General features: G+C 35.6%; 1 pseudogene; it reads left to right on the forward strand.

The window, feature by feature from the left end:
- The first annotated feature begins 666 nt into the window (after positions 1 to 666).
- On the forward strand, positions 667 to 5,244 carry LOC133840272 (protein aubergine-like; annotated as a pseudogene).
- The last annotated feature ends 1,910 nt before the right edge of the window (positions 5,245 to 7,154 follow it).

The raw sequence follows: 7,154 nt of genomic DNA on the forward strand, positions 1-7,154 counted from the left end.
TTTATAGTTTCGGGCAGATTGCCATATTAATTCAGTAGCTCATTTTCATTCGTTTAAGACCTCACTTTTGTTGTTTTCTTGCCAACAATTTTAATTTTTTTACATGATAAGATAACAATAAAAATAAGATGACAATAAAAAAAAGTACTTTGTTCAAAAAAGATTCACTCGGAAGTTTCTGCTTTGAAATGAAGTCACAAAAATTTTAAATATTGCATGCATCGTTTCGTAAAAGCGTGTTAGACAAAGCGGAACCTTTTCTTAGGAGATATATTCCTCTATATCGCCTTCCTTAAAGTTTTGTACGAAATCTTTTGTTAGGAGATTTATTCCCCTGCAAAACTTTTGTACAACAGAAAATTCTATAAAAGTGGAAAATTTTTCGGATTAAAATAATATTTTGGGTTTCTCTGCGTTTAGATGCTTTGTCATGAAAACTACTTTTGCTTGTGTCGCATGTACATAAATAATTTCGATTTTTGTGATTATCTTGAAACGACCCATAAAATGATTACAATCGATAAAATCTATTGTAACATATTTTCCATCAGCCCTACTACCAAATTAATATTTTTTCGGAAGCTCAGTAGGCATAATTATCTTTGCAAAATATGTCATCACTATGTTATCGATACAAAGTTGTGACATTCGTAAGTAACGATTAATTGGAGCTATTTGGTTGTAATCTTTCGAGGTGTAAAGAAGTTTTGTGATTTAAAAGAAAAAAAATATGAATAATTTACCAGCTAATTCAGGACATTCACGTGGTCGAGGACGGGGAAAAAAACCTAACGAAGAATTGTCAAGGGGCCTAGTTCCTCAACTGGTAAATATACATATACAGTACATTCTATTTTTATTTAATTTATTTAAATAACTTTGAATATACATACATTTTAATATCAGTAAATTTAAATTGACTTGTGTTGAAATAATTGAATGAACTCATACTAGTCCCTACACACATACACTAAAATACAGAGTTTTGTTTGTTATTCCTTCGATACGAAGATGAAGAAAATGGGACAATTTATTAATGTGTAGTGGAGAGATGAAGAACGAAAAATAATGGCGAATTGTAACGCTACGGCATTTTTTTTAATTGTATTAAGGTGAAGAAAATAGAATGATGAATCCAAAAGTACAAAGCAAGTACATACATACATGTATACTTTTGCACTTATGAATGTATAGTTGAGAGATAACGAAAAATAACGGCGAATTACGGTGCTAGTGCAAAACAAAATAAATTGAAATGGTTTCATGCGTATATGTGCTTGGACGTACTTAAATATGAATTATCCACAAACCTACAGAATTCTTTAATATGTAGAAAATGGTAATTATTATTAGCATTGAGATTGTAATGCTGAAGTATATATGCATACGTATTTATGTGCATGTTTAAATTTACATACCAACGAAAGAACTGAATACGATAGACACCAGAAACCGTTTACTTCGTGCAGTGTATTCAAAAACTAATCGCAATTTAATGTAAAGTTCAAGAGGATCCAAATAAGAATTAGCATAAAAGTAAAACTTTACATTTTAAATGAGTTCTAATATATACTTACATACTTATTAAAATTGAAAACATTAAAAAAGTGTTTTACGCTTTGAGTCATTTTATTGAAGAAGTTGTTTAAATAAATATGTAAATAGATTTACAAACATAGTATTCACAAAGCGGCTTGTGCCGAGAAAATTGTCTAAATAAGCTGTTTTATGATTAGTCTTAAATATGAGACTTCTGTTATACACACATACATATATGTTTCTGTGCATCCATTGTGAGTGTGGGACGTTATGTGACTGTATTTGAGAAATTGTGCTCAGCCTTACAAATTTTTGTGTGATGCTAGATGTGCTCACTTTTTGTGCTGATCGTGTAATTCAAATCCATCATTGTCAATATTAGATGAATAATTTTTGTTATATTTAGTTTATTTAGAGTTTCTACTGTATTTATTTCACCGACTAAAATAATAAAATAAATAAAAAACAAAAATATAAAAGTAAGTTTCGCGATTACTGCACAAGTACTGCGGAGTAACAGTTTAAATTTAGTGTTCTAATACTTTAGTATGTCACTGTATGTCTGTAGTGCAATAAATAGTATATCAAATAATAAGTTAGTTTCTTAATTTTTACAAAAACGTCATGAGATTACAAAATGCATTCTTAAGAATAGGCACTCCGTTGAGTGCGACTCTGTCTGTTCAACGGTGGAATATTTTTCACTAAATATGACTATAAACTATTGGATTATCATGCATTCTTATAATTTTCAAAGAATAATACATAACATGTAAGACTGACTATTATCATCTAAATTATTTTTTTTTCTTTTTTAGGGTCATGCACCAGTACCGCAGCAAGCTGAGGCTAGGCGGCCCATATGTAACCCAGCTACTCTAGGCGATACTGGGGCTGCTGAGGGTAAATTAACATATAATTATAAAAATTGTAATCCAAGGAATTAATAATCAATATTTTCAATAAGTAGGTGACCCTCGTGGATCGGTGCGTGGACGACGATTAATTACCGAAATTGTGCGATCTCGTCCCAGTGGTCTGCTTACTAAAATGGGTACTACAGGCAAACCAATCACTGTTCAAACAAATTACTTCAAATTTCTTAAGCGTCCCAATTGGTCGCTTTATCAATACCGTGTTGATTTCTCGCCCGATGTTGATAATACATTCATACGTCAGGGCTTATTGAGAGAGCACAGTAATATATTAGGCGGATATATTTTTGATGGATCAGTGTTGTTCTGCACCACCAAGTTCAAGGACACACCTAATAGTTCATATGTTTTGGATCTCTTGACAAAGAGTCGTTCAGGAGAGAATATAAGCATTAAAATAAGGAGTGTAGGTATTGTTGAGGCAATGGATCCTCAGCAGTTACAAGTTCTTAACTTGATTTTGCGTCGTGCTATGGAAGGCCTGCAACTTCAAATAGTGTCTCGCAATTATTTCGACCCGCAAGCCAAGGTAAGCAATAAAATGTAATTTTTTTTATATATTTTTTAATATGGTATGCAATTTTGTAGATTGTATTGGATAGTAAGCATCGAATGGAATTATGGCCGGGGTATATAACTTCAATTCGTCAACATGAATCGGATTTTCTCTTATGCACTGAAATCGCTCACAAAGTCATGAGAACGGATACTTTGTATCAAATTTTGTCGAAAAACATTCGAGAACATGACGACTTTCAGGGCGCATTTAAACGTGAAGTGATAGGTAAGATGCTATTATTTGTAATCAAAAATATCACGCTAAACTAAATTTATTTCATTTGTAGGGATGATTGTATTAACAGAATACAATAATAAAACATATAGAGTAGATGATGTCGCTTTTGAGTCATCCCCGATGTCTAAATTCAGTACCAAGGATGGAGAAATATCGTATGTTGAATATTATAAGAAAGTAAGTTGAAAGATTACAAATATAAGAGTGTAAGAATTTAAAACTTTTTGATTCTATAATTACAAAGCGCTACAACATAATAATTCGAGACCATAAGCAACCACTCGTAGTGTCTCGTCCAAGTGAGAAAAATATTCGTGGAGGTGCTGATCAATTGATAATGTTAATTCCTGAATTGGCTCGAGCTACTGGTTTAACTGACGGTATGCGATCTGACTTCCAATTAATGAAGGCAATGGGCGAGCATACTAGAATTGCTCCCGATCGTCGAATTGATAGGTTGCGTGCATTTAATCAGCGTCTGCAGAAATCGGAAAGTAGTGTTAATATGTTGAAGTCGTGGAATGTTGAATTGGATTCTGCTCTTGTTGAGATACGTGCTCGAGTTCTGCCGCCACAGAAGATTGTATTTGGAGGTCAAAGGCGCTTTTTATGCGATGCCCGCGCTGATTGGACATACGAATGTCGTAAAGACGCTATGTTTACAAACGTAGACATAAAACGTTGGTATGTCATAACACCAAGTCGGTCAAAGCATGAAGTACAACAGTTTGTGAAGCTGTGTATGCAGGCATCTGGAGGCATGAAACTTCGTATGAGCGAACCCAGATAGTATGTTCTAATTTGTTACTCGTGTATTTATCCTTATATTGTATTATTTTTACTCTTACAGTGAAGAAATTTCGGATGATCGCAATGGGACTTATTCGCAAGCGATCGATAATGCTGCCGCTAAAGATCCACAAATTATAATGATTGTTATAAAGTCTCCTAACGAAGAGAAGTAAGTTTGAATAATTGTTCACGAATTGCTTTTCTTGTAAGAATTGCTGATACATTTAAATTACCGTGGTATTTTGTGTTTGCAGATATAGTTGCATTAAGAAACGAACGTGTGTTGATCGTCCAGTACCCTCTCAAGTAGTAACACTTAAAACAATTGCACCCCGCCCGGATAGATCAAGCGGTCTAATGTCGATTGCAACCAAAGTTGTAATTCAAATGAATGCCAAACTAATGGGTGCTCCATGGATGATAGAGCTTCCTATAAATGGATTGATGACCGTTGGATTTGATGTATGCCACTCGTCCAAGAACAAAAACAAGTCATATGGTGCTTTTGTAGCTACTATGGATATGAAGTCCTCCACACGTTATTTCTCTTCAGTTACTGAACATATGAAGGGTCAGGAACTGTCTAATCAAATATTAATGAATATGACATGTGCACTAAAGGCATATCGTGAGCATCATGGGAGTTTGCCCGACCGCATTCTCTTTTTCCGCGACGGTGTAGGTGATGGTCAGCTAAATCAAGTATTCAATATTGAGGTGAAATTCCTCAAAACTCGACTGGACGAGATCTACAAATCGGCGGGAAAAGAGAAAGGTTGCAATTTGGCATTTATTGTTGTAACAAAAGAATTAACACACGTTACTTTGTGAATAAGCGCAATCCCGAACCTGGAACAATAGTCGATGATGTTATCACTTTGCCCGAGCGTTATGATTTCTATTTGGTTTCGCAGGCCATAAAACAAGGTACTGTTTCTCCAACGAACTACAATGTTTTGCACGACAGCATGGGTCTGAATGCTGATAAGATACAAATACTCACGTACAAAATGACACATATGTACTACAATTGGTCTGGAACTTGCCGAGTCCTGCAGTTTGTCAATATGCTCATAAGCTAGCATTTTTGATAGCTGAGAGTATTCACCGTGCACCATCTTCGAGTTTGGAGAACCAACTGTTTTTCTTGTAAAAATTGACTATCCATTATGAATGTTTTAATATTTAAATCGTATCGTACATACCGAATACTTGAAATGTATAATAAAGATTAATTTGATATTTTTATTGCCGCTTATTTGCATTGCATTGTAGTTTTTTTTCAGTGACAGCTGATTGATCATTCAATTCAATTTTATAGATATATCGAACGTCCTTTGCTAATAAATGGAAGCAAATTCGACTTACGTCTATACGTACTTGTAACATCTGTAAATCCCTTGAGAGTCTTCATGTATCACAATGGTTTGGCAAGATTCGCGTCAGTTATGTGAATTATGCGTTTAAGAAATATAATATATTTTATGTTGAGTTATATTCTACAGTGAAATATAGCGCCAAGATTGATACATTGAACGATCGATGTTAAGGATATTAATGCTTGTCATGGTCACAAGTGGACAATTAAGTCGCTATGGAATTATTTGGCCAATCGTGGAGTCCGCACAGACGGCCTCTGGGAGGCGCTAAGGAGTCTAGTGTTACGCACAATTTTAGCTGGTGAAAATGGCATAAATAGCATGATACGAGCAAACGTGGAGTCCAAATACAGTTGTTTTGAATTATTTGGATTTGATGTGATCTTAGACTCGGATCTTGTACCATGGTTATTGGAGGTCAACATTTCACCCAGCTTGCACTCAGAACTGCCGCTTGATGCTCATGTTAAGGCACCCCTGGTTCAGGGCGTTCTTAACACAGCTTTGTATGTCAGTTGTTTTCTTCATATGAATTAACAAAACGTTATGTTTGTTTTATTAAAAAAAAAGCGATTGCTTTATTTGGTTGCCAAAATGGAACTAAATTATGACAATTCTAATTCTTATAATGAAAACTCGCTACCGCTACCGCTGCTGCCGTCGCTGCTGACGATCCCGCGTTGGCGCTGGTTGCGCAAGTGTCCCACGATGGATATTGTGCTGACACAGGGCATGTGGCACTCGCTGCTGCTTGCTATCCCGCGTTGCGCAAGTGTCCCACGATCGATGTGCTGATCCAGGGCACGTGGCGGATGTTCTGCAGACTTTGCAGAGCTTGTAGAATTGGCTGAGTGCATTTCAGGTGTCGATGCACTTAGCCACCTTCTGGTGTGTCAACATTGTTGTTAACTCCTCCCCCTTTAAGCGCGGACGTCCTCGGACGCAATGTAGAAGCGTTTTCACGTTCCATTGCTTGGAGTTTCGACTTCCTGTGCTTGTGTGGCCTTCTGTAATTCTGGCGCGGATTTCAGCTTCCATATCCATATGGCTATTATGATGAATGTTATCACTAAGACACCAAAAAGTCCGAAGCTGATAGAGTTTGCCTTAAAGCTCTCAGTTCTTAGCGTATCCAGTTTCCGAGTGTTATTGATGTTGATTTCTTTCAGCATTTGTAGCGAAAGAACCTCTTCTGTTAACGTCTTTTCGGCCATTAATTGGAAAAGTGGGGGTGTTGTTTCTGCGTATTTTGCTTCTATTGACTCGTACTTGTCTTCGTTGATGTAGACTGTAGAGTTTTGGAACTGTATTAGATAAGTTCCTTCCAGCTCCATTTCTTCTTTGTCGATTTTAATGTTGCCTTTGAAGCTGTTGAGAAGGATGGTGCCGGTCACTATCTCCTGATGATTTGGGATGTGTTGATTGTTGATGGCTTTGCAGTGTGGATTTCTATTTTGAAGTAGCGGTGCTATGCAAGAGTCGTTATTAAGATTAATAACATTATTTTTATTACAAATTGTCTTATCACTAAATGTTTCACATTCTTGTATTATAGCGTAAATAGTTTTGTTACAAATTATTATGTTTTCATATTTTATGTAATTTATTACATTGTCTTGCTTAACTGCTTTAATTATCATAGAGTTACATGGTTGTGTTCCTACTAGGGGTATGTTTACCATATAGAGCATACTATTGCCGTTTGTTGTTATC

This window comes from Drosophila sulfurigaster, chromosome 2L (assembly GCF_023558435.1).
Source record: "Drosophila sulfurigaster albostrigata strain 15112-1811.04 chromosome 2L, ASM2355843v2, whole genome shotgun sequence".
Taxonomy (NCBI): Eukaryota; Metazoa; Arthropoda; class Insecta; order Diptera; family Drosophilidae; genus Drosophila; species Drosophila sulfurigaster.